Here is a 15,273-nt window from a genome sequence, read left to right as displayed (position 1 = left end):
GTCACTGCAGTGTATATTAAGTCTTAGCAGGATCAAAAAGTATTTTAGAACTGAGGCTATACAAGAATTTTCCCACTATGAAAATTTGCTTGACTGAACAAGTTAAGATTATTCAGTATGTGGGTTCCTATCTGTTATATACCGACAGGTGTCTTTATTACTGGAACAGGCTAAATGTTTTCTATGAGCCAAAAGTATGAAAACTACCCAGATTTCTGGTAAATACTGTCAGAAAATAGTTACACCACATTGTGTGGTACAGTAATTAAATACTTCTGTTTACTGGAATCATATCCAGTGATTTGAAAGATTAAATCTGATTTTTAAAACTTTCCAGAATAAAATGTGTGGATCTAAACACCCCTGCTTTCAGATTACGGGATGATGTGTGAACTATTTATTCAGTTCCAGTTTTTCCAAGTACCCAGTATAGAATTGTGGATTCCTTTTATTCTAATTATTTGAACATAGATAAGACAAAACACCCCAACCATGTGGTGTCTAACTTTTTCTTCCTTATCTCTACTGCATTAAATTAGTGGGTCAAATTACAGTATCTATATCTAAACATCTCCAGTGCTGAAATTGCAGACCTGGGACTACTTAAATTGTCATTGGGATTCTGCCTGGCTTTTTGGGCATCCCTAATTTACACATACTGTGTTGGTTAGAGCTAATGATCTGCTTCTAAGTGGACTTTTTGGAGTCCCAGAAGCATCTGGACTCCAAGCACTGTAGTATATCTTTTGGGTGCTACTGAGACTTAAATAATAATGATACTGATATTTTGCAGCCTGAATAGCTTGAACTTATCTTGAAGTGTAAGCTGAAACAAGGTCAGAAAGATCCGAAGACTCAGTAGGATATGGCAGATTTTGGTCATAGCATTGTGGGAAACGGTTCCAGTTTAAACAAAACAAAGCAAAACAAATCCTCTAAAGCTAGAGAAATAATCATTAACTCTTTTGTGATACAGGATTTCTTTGGTTCAGAAGATATCATCTTCTATTATCCCTGCCTTAGGGTTTCAAGAGGGCAGAAATACACATGGTACTTGCTCTGCCACCTTAAACTTTGACTGAGGGAGGCAAGGGAAATGCTTAGAGCAGAGTCATGGGAGGGCAGGGTTTTAAATAAAAATTGCATTGCAACACAATGCAACTCTTCAGGAGTATGTATCCTGTACAATACAATCCCTGTCCCTGAAATCTTCAAGGTGACCTCCCACTTGTGTTGAAAAAAAGTCTTTGGGAGGGACCACCCGGCTAGGAACTGGAGCTGTAAGTGTTGCCTTGTAGGTCTAGTAGAGTTCAGGAATGTCCCTGTTTAGATTGCTTTGTATTTTTTGTTTTAATTGTTCTCTCAGCTCTGAATGAAAAAATGAACAATAATAGAGCTGTGTGAGATTGAAATATATGAATCCATAATAATTTCCCTCAGCTTTCAGGAAAGCTAAAGAGTAAATATCAAACCGCTCAGAATTAGTGATCTCTAAGTCTTCTGTCTCTTCTGACCCTTTTTAATTCTAGTCTTACATTGTAGGTGCCACAGTGCTACAAAGCAGCATTTAAAGTGATCTGAGAGCTATTGTGGTGTTTTTGGGTCATCAGCTAGAGAGCTACCTTTAGGCCAGCAATTGTTCATTCTCCCTTTCTGCCTCCTAATTTGCTTTCACTTTTGCACATATTTTTGTGTCTTTTGTACAGTAGGTCTGCTCAGGGTTTATAGCTAGTTATCTTCTCATTTGCTGTCATTATTTCAAACTTAAATAAAAATTAAGAACAGGATGCTAAACAAAAAAAACCAATTCTGTTGTGAAAGTAACCTGGGAAAACTTGTTTCACTGGTTCAGGTTATACTGGAAACTAATATTTTAATCTCATTAATGATAAACCTTCTATAGTGCTTTATGGTAATTTTTGTGTGGATAAGTTAAAAACAAAGGTGAACAACTTAAGTCTAAACATTTCCTGCAATCACACTAATGACAGACTTCCTGCTATAGTTTATGGTATTTTCAGAGCAAATGTATTAATGGCAAACCTGCCTGTTGAAATCTAAGCTCTCTTCTGAAAATAAGTCAGCATTGGCATCTCCTCAATTTAAATACTGTGCATTTTGCTGTATTTTCTGCATTTAAAGAAAGTCAGATTCTCTTCCTCCCTGCCTTCAATGCAGCCAGCATCTCTTTAATTTTTTTCCAATAATATTGCAGTACTTCAGTAGTCATTTTAAAGATAGATGGATTTTTTCCTCATAAAGAAGAACATTGTGGGGTAAAAAAAACCTGCTGGATGTGATTTCAAAAAATGTCAAAATATGTCAAACGCAGAAACCACTCAAGGGTTTCATTAACTGAAGCTTTGGTGATAAGTGTCATCTTGTCAAAGACCCACCCATCTCTCCCAATACATTACCAAATGTACTAATTTCCTTGCTGAGCTTGATGTTTATTGTATAGCTGAAATTGAAAATGGTCGGTAATGGAGTGAGCTTCAATCCAAGACCAATTCTGAATCTAAATTACTTGCTTCTTTCAATAGCATTGACAGAGGAGAGCTTTGTGCACCTTGTACCTAATCAACCCTTACTGTGACCCTAAATTCAGCAGTCTTCAGAGATTAATAATAAAATCCTCAGTTCAAACAAGTATTTGCCCTGAACAAGTTGCCCATTTCTTATGCTGAAAATGAAAGAATGTGACATTTTTTAAAGCTTTGCATGTTGTGGACCCTCACTAATTTTTGATCTTTGACCTAAGGAGGCAGTTTTATGAATAGAAATCCCATGTAGACCTGAGGTATGTGTTCTTAAAGAAAACATCTTTTTTGAAGGAATATTTTTAATTTTATTCTGTTTTAAAATAGAAATTAAATTATAACGTCTATTTACAGGTGTGAAATAAATGCTGGAGGGTATTTTTGTCCAAGTCTACTTCTGTAGAAGCACAAATAATTAAGAGTAATACATTAAGACAAGGATAAGTAATTTCATTTTATTTCTTTTATAGATTATAAACCCTTTTCAAGCTAGTGATTTATCCAGTTTCAAAAGTTTTCAATGAGTTACAAAAGTGTAAGAGCTGTTGTATCTTGGACTTCGCTTTATCTATCCCACAGATGGAACAGGTCATTGTATAGAGTACTTGGTTGCTAATTTGGAATCTGAATCTAAATATTTTGAGACAAAGGGGGAAAGTTGGCCCTACTGAAATCAACAGGAAAAAGTCCTAACTGGAAAAGGAAAACGATAATCCAAACTGATGGGGCAGAATGAAATTTCCTTTTGTTTAGCAACATCCAATGTCAGTGCAGGAGACCATGACATGGTCTTTAGTAGTTGGAAAATGCAGACTGCAGGCAGCTTAGGAAGCAGTTTTCTGGCAGCTTTAGGTGAAATCCGAGAGTATGATGAAAGAGATAGCTAGATGATGTTGCAGTACAGTTAAATACACTGGTTTCCTTCAGCAGAGGGCAGTAGTGAGGTACGTGACATAGTCATTAGTATTTGTCTACTAATTTGGTGGGAAAAAAAAAGTTAAGTGGAATTTGAGAGATTAAACTGCTCCTTATATAACTATTTGCTTGCATCAGCTGGTGGATTTGTCAGTGAAGCTGTGTAGAAGGACATTGTTCAGCTTACATTTTGCAGAGTCCTTCACTGTTCCCAGCATGTTTCTTCCACCCGGTGTTTTGTTTGTGGCCCTTGACCACAATGTCTTTCCTGCAGCCAGTAGGTCCCTGCCCATCTCTCTTGGAGTGGTTGGTTGGAGTGGAGCAGCTGAGTTATGATGCACAGTCCCGATTGCTTTAGAGATCAGAAAGAGCTAGTTTCAATGAGATCACACGTCATAAACTCAGGGAACCATATTAAATGGATTTTTGCTGTAAAACCAAAGCAACAATAATATATTGTAGCTGAAGCTAGTTAGCATGGTTAGGATGTGTTAACATTCTTTCACACTAGAACTAATGATGAGGGATTCTGTAAATGTTTTGGGTAAGCATCTGTAAGCGTATACAGAAGTTCCTCTATGTCTTAGATCATCCTTTTTATTACGAGTCTTACCAAGACCTTGGAGAAAGTCACAGGCTTTTGTTCCCTGACTTTCACATCAGGATGCATGGAGGGGAAGGTTTGGTTACACTGGGTTGAAGACACCACTGACCAGTTATCTATAAACCCAATGACCAATTCACATTACTGATCAGTCCCCCCCACCCTTGTAATTTGTATTCACAGTTTTAGGGCCTATTTCTTTAATTTATATTGATATAAACTAGATTTAAATCCATCCGTCATAGTTATACCACTGTTAGGTCTAGTGTAAACACAGGGAAGTTCAGTAACACTAAACTTTCTGTCACTGTCAAATGGTGCAGCACACAGAGACACAGCCTCCGCAGCGAGTCGCTTACATCCATGCAGAGTGGCTGCAGAACACCACTGAATCAGAATCGCTACTTGGCAACACTTACAGCAGTGTCTTTCTTGCACTTGGCAAAGATTTAAATGAATAAATAGTAGGTGATGGAAAAATAGGCAAAATTCACTACGTGCTGAGAATCTCAGGTTATAGGGAAATTTTTAAGATCATCTTGCATGTTCCTGTCAATAAAGAGAAGAGGTTGTTTTCCTGCACGTAACAGCAACCATAGAAAAAAATATGCCTGCTTATCATTCATTCATCTCATCTGTAAAATGGGAACTTGTTTCCTAGACAGAATTAAACAATTCTTTAATGTTTATAAAACACTTTTGGTGAGAGTAAATGGTAACTATAAAATTCTGAATAGTTGTGTGTGTTAATAATCAAGCATGGCAGTCTTGCCTCTTGTACTGCTCTTCACTGCATCTCAGAACTTTAATCTCAATCTTATGCCTATAGTCCATTGAAATAATTTATGATAAAAGCAGAGAAATTAGTTGCACTGAAAATACTAAATGTCATGGTCTCATATTCTTTCTTACGTACTGCTCCCATACCGGAGCACTAATAATCTGATGCAAACATCAACACTTGCATCATTTCTGCTCAGAATTATGTGGTTATTTGTTTAGGGCACTAGACTGCACTTTCGCTGGACGCTTATTGACTGAAAAAAGGAGTTGTGTAATTGTTCTTCTGTCCTAAAAACAGATTCTAACAGAAAACCACATTCTTTCTATACTTCCAGGGTTATTTGTTTAATATTTAGTGAATTGCTGCCACATTTCTTTTTGATGAAGCTGCAGAGCACTCTGTACTAATCTACCTTATCTCATCACGCACTGGAATCCCCTGACCTCTCAGCTTTTTTCTCCAGGATTATTGTTGCCTCTTTCATTCCCTACATTCCTATTGCTCTTTTGGGTGATTGTTGTTTAGGTAATCCATACCTTCCTCAAATTGTTTCTGTACACCTGTTGCTTATGAGACTGAACCTATAAGCTAGTGTAGATCACTGACACAGCTGAACTCATCTTGTAATAAACCTCCCACATATGGTATCCATATTCTAATCAGATGTTACTTCTTTCATTAACATCTTAATTAATACTTTGCTGGCCATAACTCAAATATCATGTGATTATTACTTGCTTGGTTAGTAACAAATGGCTATATCTGACAAAAACTTCAAGTACTGTGTTGCCCTGTGGTTAGAAGAAGGGCAGTTGGGTGTGGGCTTTTTTCTCTTATCTAAGTCAGACATGATTTGAGGCTTAATTCAGCATCTACAGAGTGCTTTGGGAATGTATATTCCATTTAATCTGTGTATGCTTGTGCATTTGTGTTTGGACACAGATGTCTTTCAGTGCTCCAAGTTGTTGGGTTTTTTGTTTATCTTAGCAGTAGCTATAGGGTAAGCTCATAGCTCCAAAGTCAGCTCCTGTGGGAAATATAAACGCATGTATGGACATAAATGTATATCCTGTTTTCCTGTGTTACTTGATTGAGCCTGGGGTTCATTTTCTTGTGAATAGCTGCTTTGTGCTTATTCCTCATCTTTTCATCTTTCACTCATGGGACAGTATCTTTGAAGGTGTTCCAAGAAGATATAAACTTTTCCCTCTATTTCAATTTCTTTTGGAAAAAGCCATTAGTGTTTCATTCAGCTTGGAATGAGAGCACCTTTGAGCTGGGTGCCAAATAAAGTTTCCAATGTTACTGCATCCATTTTGACTTCTGGATTTTCCCAGCTATTTAATTTCAATCACTAATGAAGTTTGTAGGAAAAGATGTTCCTCCTTTTAGCTCACTTGGACATCTTACGGAAAGAGGATCTCTGATGACTACTGGACATGTCCATGTGAAGTCTGAGCCATGCAGAATGCATTTTAAGCATTCCTCTCACAGGTGAAGGGCTTCACAGCTAGGTGTTGGCAGATCTTCCCAAAATGTTCTGCAGTAAAGGAAAAATAGTTACAAGATCTTTTGGGAGCAGTCTTTAGAACTGGTAATTCTTATACCAATTTCACTGATGACAGTTTATTTCCAACCATGATACATTAGCAGACGGCCTAAGGACTGATGAAGCCCGAGTGGAAGATTTTGAATTATCTTCTCTTTCAGGTACCAGGATTAATTTCTTTGCTGTGGGCATTAGCCAGAACTTCCAGTCTTTCTGCTCTGAGGCTGATCTGGCTCTAGGATTTTTGTTAGATGTATTCCTTGTCTTTGGACCAGTGTGCAAAAAATATACCTTGATTTCATTGATTCCCACCCCAGTGTATTTATGGCAGCATGTTGCCAAGGTACTGATGCTTATTGAGCCTTGGCTGAGATATGGCCAAGGAATTGCCAGATCCTGCTCTACTTGTGAGTGCAGTAACTGTAAAGCCTGCTTACTGGTTTAGATCTGCTTTTTCAACAGTTGGCTTGGTTCCTTACATGAATCTTAACCACTTGCATTTCATGGCTTCAGTGTTGGAGGGTTTCCAGCAATAGTCCATGTGTGCTTACTTCTGGTCAGACAAGTCCTACTCAATAGTAGGAACCAGGCATTATACAGTTGAGCGTACTGATTGCTTTTCTCCCTTGAAGATTTTTTTTCCCGTTATTGTGGATGGTTTTCTAGACATGAGGAATGGAATTTCTTTTCTTCTATATTTTTTTAACATGTATTTGGAATTAATTTCCACCTCTTACAGTCTCTTGTAAAAAAGGACCCTGCTTCCCTGAGAGTTTTATTGAGCCCGGATGTGATCTTTGGTCCCAGCTGGAGACCTATTCTTCAGTGGGATCTCAGGCCTTTTGAGGATTATCATTTTGTCAGGAAGATGGGTCAGACCCTTAAGGATAATTCTCCTTATGCACGTCTTTTCCTAATAGAACCAGCCTTACCCAAGGCAGTCTCTGAATCCTGTATAAAACACTTGTAGCGTGAATGCGCCACATATGATACAACTTACATTCGTGGTATCCCTTTTCTTGTGCACTGAACTAAAATTTCTGTTCAGCTCAACATTACATACAGTAAGTGGCTTATTAAAGTCTTCCATTAAAGTGTTCTATATATCATTTTATAGGCTATAAGAGGTGGCAATAATAGAACTAATTTTCATGCTGCTTAATCAGTTAGCAAACCGTCACCATGGATTTTGCTATCCAATAATTGATCATCGCATCAATTATTCATCTGAGCTGAAGATATAGCTGGCTAATAGATGTCATCGTCAATTTTCCAGCATAAAGCTCATAACAAAAATGGTTATCTGTTAGCATACAATAGGAGACACAGGCACTGAACTAGATTCATAAAACTTGCAACAAATTTAAAGAGACTGAAAAACTTGCAATATTTACTAATGTTTCTTTTCCCCAAATGTTATGGATTATGGAAAGTAAAAGACATATCTTTGGGTTAATAGCTCCTAGATTTTGGAATTATTTAACCTGACTTCTTAGCTACGTGGGCTGGAGGATTTGTCATTTGGGCATTTTCACTGCATATTTGCTGTGTAATCTGAGGATTTCAAGACGTGGGCAACACTACTGTAATGGTGGGCAGGTGATGCAAGTGTATAAAGGCTTCAAGGAATCCTGTAATTTAGGAAAAAAAAATCTTTATGCCACACGTAAGTATTTGGGGAACCTTGTTTTAATTTATCTGTTGCATATTTTTGTTTTCATATTTTCAAAGTGAACTGATTTTAATTCTTTTATATATATTCCAGGTTTTACCTATTATGTTTTATCCCATGCTAATACACCAAAAAGTGAAGTAGAAAAGAATGAATGCAGAACATGTATATCTTTTTAAAGTTCTGAATTTAAATAGATGGTCCATGTGCTCCCTGTTCATTGCAACAAGCAGTTAGTCATCCTGAGAGTTCATAAAACTGAGTGGTTAGCACCTTATCAGTTTGAGTAAATGGTTCACTTCCAAACTTAAACTTCCCTGCCAATGTATTAGGGTGAGTGCAGTGAGTCTTGATACCAGCAAAATGATGAAGCTGTTGGAAGGAGGTGGGCGGGGGGACGGAAGAGGTAAGAAGCTGTCAAAAACAGAGCAGAACTTCAGCTACTCTTACAAACTAGAGAGAGATGCTGGGAGGGTTAAAAGTGCAGAAAGACCTGCAGAAATTGTTTGTAGTGTTTAGCTGTTTTTATTATAGAAGTACCGATGTCTAAACTGTGGTTGTAGCCTGATTATACTACCCATTGTATAAAAACAGAAGAGATGCCCCCACCCCCAAAGAATTTATACTCTCAATAGGTAGTCAAATAAAAGAGTGGGAGAACAGAGGAGGTGACTTGCCAAAATCATACTGGAGGTCAGTAAAAGAGCTGGGATAAAATTGGGGGTCCTGATGCAAAGGTTATTCCATAATTGATATTGTTTTACTTGACTGACCAGGTGAATATACTAAATTTAATCAGCTATACACCTTGATGTATCAGGGCTCCCTATAACCATTATCAAGAACACCGTATAGATAGCACTGCCAACAGTAAAGTACTATTAGCTAAAGGTAAAAGTGCTTTTTAAGGATATGACTGCTTAATTCACTTAAATTAGATCAATTTTCCCCGCTTCTCATTTTCAGATGAATTAAAAATAATTTTGAGATTCTAGGAGATGTTTTTCGATCTTACCTAAAGTAAATTGAGACAAAGTTGCATGTCACTGTGTTGCTAGAGGTAATATTATTTACTGTTCCAGGCAGAAAGACACAAAGATGGATTTAAACCTGTGCCTTGGAGTTTTCTTGCTTTTTTCTCTCTGTTGGACCCCTAGTATTGATTGAACACATTTATTTCTGAGGCTTAAAATGAAAATTTCCTGAATAAATAGAAACAGCAGTAACTACATTTTGTGGCATTTATGGATATTTACAGCTGTTTGGTTAATAGCAGTGTTTACAGGTACTGTCAGACACTTTACTTATTAAAAAGCCTGAATACTTTAACAAAAGATCACAAAATAAAAAGTAACTTGGAATATGTTCTTACGAGAGCATGTGTATGCAGTCTTGTGACAATGCTTCAGTGGGGAATAATTCAGACAGAATGTAAGAGTCTGACTTGTAAAGTTCTATTAATGTTGTTGTTAATCTATCATCAAAAATAACTTACAGAATATTTGGGGGGTATTGGGTTTTTTTGATGTTATATCTGCCCTTGGTATGTTAAAGTGTTAAATCCTCAGCAGATATGAATTTGCATTGCTCTATTAACATTAAAATGACAATGATGACTTACTGAGAATCAGCATTTAGATTTCATTCAAGCATTTTTAGGACTTTAGATTTTACATTTTAGATACAATCATGCAGCAGATACAAAACTAAAGGCATTGTTAAAGTGAGTCAAAGGTACATATCTTTATAGCCTTGTGTGTAATTCCTCACACGAGCATTTTCAGTTTCTCATTCTGCTTCCCCTTGCATTTAGCTGATTACACCAAACAATGACAGAGCAGTCTTAACTCTGTTGAGTAGATATTCTGGCCAAACAGATCTATCCAAGCAGTTTGCCACGTGCTCATCACTGTCCTTTCCAGAGAGCAGTACAGAAATAAGAATAGATATTTGTGTGCATATTGTGTATTCATTTTAGTTGTCTTGATCTGGTCCAAAACCATGCTAGATTACATTCATGGATTTGTAGAAATCGTCAGGAAGAGGAAGACTTGCAGATAAATATAGGAATATTGGAAATCGTGAACTGAACTTATCCCTAGCAAAGGATTGGAAGATAATGAAAAAATGAACGCTTTGAAGTCTCCAAAGTGGAACCCCTCACCTTGAATCACAAGAGTAACCAATGACTGAGAAACAAGATAAATAGAACAGAAAATGCATCCTGGAATAAACAGCTGGGAAAACTGGAGTCCCTGAAAACAAATACTTTATTGATTTATCTTATCTTTTGGCAATAAAACTTGCCTGGTGTCCCCTGTGTTCTCTCTGTAACAAGACTACAAAAATGATCTCAGTATGCCAGCATTGTGCATGGGATCAGTATTAAGACATGACAAAAATGAAGTGATATCTTGAAATGAAAATAATTTCTCTTACTTTTCACCATACTGTGCAGAAGCCATGTTAAAATTTTGCACCAGTCCATGTTAAATGCTACAAATGCTGCTTGGATTCCCTTCGATGCCACTGATTCTCATACCAGCCTCTTCTATAGACGCAGGTTATCTATATGGAGAGTGGGGAGACATGGACATGTTAAAAAAAAAAACAAAGACTGCTGTTAGAGGAAGCTGTCAAACAGCTGGAATAGAGATGACGTCAGGGGACACAGGTGTGGCCTTGCAGCACCCTGGGCTTTCATGCAAGTTGTCTTCCTCTTCCACTGGTGCTGTGGGATCAACAGCATTTCTGAATCTGTTCCAAAAGATTTTCTGGTTCTTCCAATGGGACAATCTCTGAGAACATTTCAGAGACTTTATCTCATTTTATCTCCTCTTGAGTTTTACTATACTTTTGTCAAAGGAGGTGACACTTCATACTCGCATGTTACACTGTAAAATCTGTATGTAAGAAGTGTTGATTGTCTTTAGATATTCATTAACAAATGTCAGAGAGAAAGTGCTGCAAATCAAACAGCGTGACGGAGATGAATCAGATGCTTTATATGCAGGAGATATCCAGGAGCTCTATTGACAGGAATTAATCTTTATTCCAGCAGACATTATTAGAGGGAACCTAAAATATTATACTCACAAGAGAGAAAATTGGCTTCTGGTGTTTCATGGCCTTATTTAGTGTCACTGAGAAACTATTTGAAAATTTAATGCTCTTGTCTTATTAGGATCTTTTCTTTAGTCAGAGGTGACATCCAAACCTCCTGCAACTAGGGATGTTGGTGGGGAATAAGGTCCATTCCCTCAATTTGGTTTTAAATGTGCTCCTGTGGAAAGAACCAGTAGAGTAGGATCTACTGAGCATCAGGAAGATGAGTGAGAATTGGCTGATCAGAGGTATGCTGATTATATTCTCCCAACCTGTCTGTCCATTGCTGGCTCAGCAGAAGTATCAGATTTTCACCCAGCCCTTTTACTTAATTCATCTGATAGAATTGACCAGAAAAACTTGTTAATTCAGGAGAAATGTAACATGTCAGGATAAATTCTGGCAACCTATGCCTGATGAATCCCCAAAAGCTAAATGCTAAAAAATTGTGCAAGTTTATAACTGACTTTTACTTAAAACAGTTTTCTGGCTATGATTTCCAGACTTCATTCATATTAAACAAAGCAAATTTTCATGGGACAAGTATTGCAACATCTTACCTAATTACTTAAATAAGGTCAGAATTTTGAAAGTCAGACAGTTTTCTTCTGTGTTTTGCAAATAATAATTAGATCACAGTGATGTTGGTTGGACTATGTATAGAGAAGTGTAAACTAATATTTCTCTTCTGTTTCAGGATCAAGTCATATTCCACAGGGCAAAGGTAACTTACATGGTGTGATCTAGACTCATTCTTATTATAGACTTTTCTCAAAGTTTTGAACTCCAGTCTCAGATTCACAAAACACGAGCACATAGTACACCGTTCAGCTGCTTAATTTGGCAAAGCAGTGCCCTGCTGGCTGATTAAATAGCATGCCGTTGTCAGCTTGCTTAGATGAGAAACTATCATGGAATGCTTTCACACTGTTTCATAACTAGGACTGCTTAGAAGCCATTCAAAGAAGGAATGAGTGTTACTTACCTATAACTACATTTTTTTTCAAAATGGTTCTACGTGTTCACACTCCCTATCAATCTCCCCTTCTTCAAATTCTTAATTTCATTCTTGTTCTTGGGTAGGCAGCATGATTTAAGTTGATGAATGTCACATCCCCTATATGTTCTTGCATTCAAAACACCCAGAGTTGGGGAGGAGAAGGGCAGAACTCCAAGGCACTGCAACCCATGCTACTATGGGAAGAAGCCAATGTCAGAGAATCAACTGGCACAGATCCCATGAATGCTGTTGTGAAAAGTGATTAATCTTAATTTTATTCTGCAAAAATGGGGCTTGTTAAATTCTAAAGTATGCTTTATGTAAACTTTTTACCTTTTGTAGGCTCTACTTTGATTTAACAAATGTTGCTCTGATGAAGTTCTGGACAGTTAGGGATGCTGAGGTTCTGTGAAACTGTGTGGAATCGCGTGTGTTTGTTTAAAAAGTTGATTATTATGTTTTGAACAAATTTCTATTGGAGATTGATAGGTAGAAGCTTGGTTTTTAGAAGTAGTATTTCATAGCATTGCAAAGTTGCACATCAACAAAAGGAATGTATAAAGAAAATATTAAAATACACAATGCATTTACCATGAACACGATAACCTTATTGTTACTGGAGCTACAGATTAATTCTCACATCAGGGAAATATTGATATACAGCTGCCTGTTAATTTTGCTCAGCTATCATTATACCACACATCAATCTCCATGCTGAAAACCACAAAAAGAATTTGGGAGGTGGGGGATGGGGGCGATGAGGAATACAGGTTAAGAACCCATAAAGCCTGCGTTTACAATGCAGCGAGTTAGAAGTTGTGGGACCTACGTCATTCTCATATCCTAATTTAGCCAGTGTCATCTACAGTATATCAGAATGTCACGTTACCCCATAAAGGTGTATAGTGAAAACAGAAAATCTGAGTAATTCCACAAGTCCATGAAACAAAAAGTGCCTTAAGGCACACTGTGGTGCTATTCCAGTCTTACAACCACAGTGTGCTTGTCCATGGTCTTAAAACATCTTTAACTTGCACTTATTTCATGGTTCAGAAGGGCTCCAATCTATCCTAGGGGATAAGTATCCTGGGGGGATGTTGTGGACATGCTCCTTTTTATCAACTCACTTTACACTGATAACTGGCAAGAGGGAGAATGTATGGTATTAATTAATTCCATCAGTTTTATACTCCAGGGGATTATACTTATACCAACCTGATACTTCTGGGCATAGATGTGTCTTGATATAAAGCCAGATTGCGTCAGGTGTGCCTCGCAAAGTGGTCACGTTCAAAGAGAATCTTCCAGTAATACAGTATGTTCTAATGCTCATAGCCACCCAAAATACAATGTGCTGTGTTCTCAATGAGTGTGGTGAGCACACATCTTGCTGGTGTTAAACACTTTGCTTTTAGTTTAATGTACAGTTGTCAAATCAAGAAATTAATCAAAATCTTAAGTGCTAAATCTCCTACTCTTATTTTTCAGGACATGGTAATACAATTTTTTGGAGTAACTGGTTAAGCTCTAGATTGTAAAACTCTTAACGCTAGATCCTTAGCACATGCAAACTACTACAGCTCCTTTGACTTCAGTGGAGCTAAGTTAATGTGCCTCAGCTATCAATGTAACACTATTCAAGTGAGTAAATAAATTTTTCCATGTTTAAAATCTATAGTGCCTCTTAAATAAACAGCATTCTGGTTAAATGATCCCAACTACACCAAATCTCACTGTACAAATGAGAAAGTTCCCTGTTTATTTCTATATATTGTTTCAATAACATTGCCACAACTGGGGAGAAAGGAAAAAAAAATTGGAAATAAAAATATAACAATCATGGTGAATGCATGTAGTATGCATACAGAATATGCATATTTTTAAGTACTGCTTTTGTAAACATTGCTGGTTGGGAATTAATTTTATGCTTCTCAATGCTAGTCCACACTGTTTCAGTTCTAACAAATTGAATGAGATTTTTATGAAAAAAGAAGGAAGGTTTACCCAGTTCACATCTTGGAGGTTACAGTATGTTTAAACAGATACATTTTCTTTTAGTCTAACCTTGTCTGGAAGATATAGGAAAACTAATTTGCCTTATTTACATATGGCACAATCTATCCAGTATTCAAGGGTTTGTCAGAAACAGGAACATTGTGCATTTCCATGGTAACAGATGGCATGCTGACAGTATCTGGCTCGTTGCAGCTTCGTCTAGGCAGGCCAGCAATTAATCAGCCATCTACATGCACAAAATTCTTTGTGAGTGAATGGCACTGCTCCTCTGTAGTGCTGCCTGTGCTTTTACAATTTTTGTATTCCTGCAGGGCGAAGTACTTTTTTGTCTCTTATGCTTATTTTCTGTAGCTTCCAAAAAAACCCCAATAAAGAATATGAAAATGGAAACAAGTCTGCACGTAATTTAGAAAAGACATAATTTCTTCAGCATGTAAGATATGTGGGGATCTTGTTTTTATTCCATTGCTTTCCTTGTTTCCTCTCCCTCCCTACTTTTCATAGGCTTTCTATGCCATGTGTTTCCTTCAACCTATTTGACATAGGTGAGGCTTCTGCAAACAGATAACTCTCCAAAGGTGTGCAGAAAGGGGGTTGTCATCTGGATGGCTGGTCCAGGGCTTTTATGCCAACAGAAGTGCTGTCGTTAAAGCAAGCCTTGAGCAACATGCTAAAAGCCCCTCATTGCCTGTTTAAATGGCATCTTATATCTCACTGTGTTTCCCCACTGGCAGCTGCGTTGCACCATCAGGGTTGGGGAATTGACCATGTTCTTACATCAAGTGACCAACCTTCTTCATAATTAATGCAAGACTTAATTTATCAAAGATCTTTCTCTGCCCCTGTTTGAATGCGCTGTGGGAGAAAATAAGCTCCTTAGGATGTTTTCTGGTTCTTCGCGTATCTGCCTAAGGCAGAGCTGGGTTTGAGCTTTGCTACTGGTATTCATAGATGTAGTTACTATTGACAGCACTTTATATCCAGCTACATAACGAGATCCTTCTCCCTTCATCTTCTGGAGAGATCATTAATGGATTTTCCCCTTCAGGATTGTTATTTTCACGACTGCTGCTTTACTAAGTTCTAAG

The sequence above is a fragment of the Calonectris borealis genome, chromosome 9 (genome assembly GCF_964195595.1).
Source record: "Calonectris borealis chromosome 9, bCalBor7.hap1.2, whole genome shotgun sequence".
Classification (NCBI taxonomy): domain Eukaryota; kingdom Metazoa; phylum Chordata; class Aves; order Procellariiformes; family Procellariidae; genus Calonectris; species Calonectris borealis.
This window is presented reverse-complemented; position numbering follows the sequence as displayed.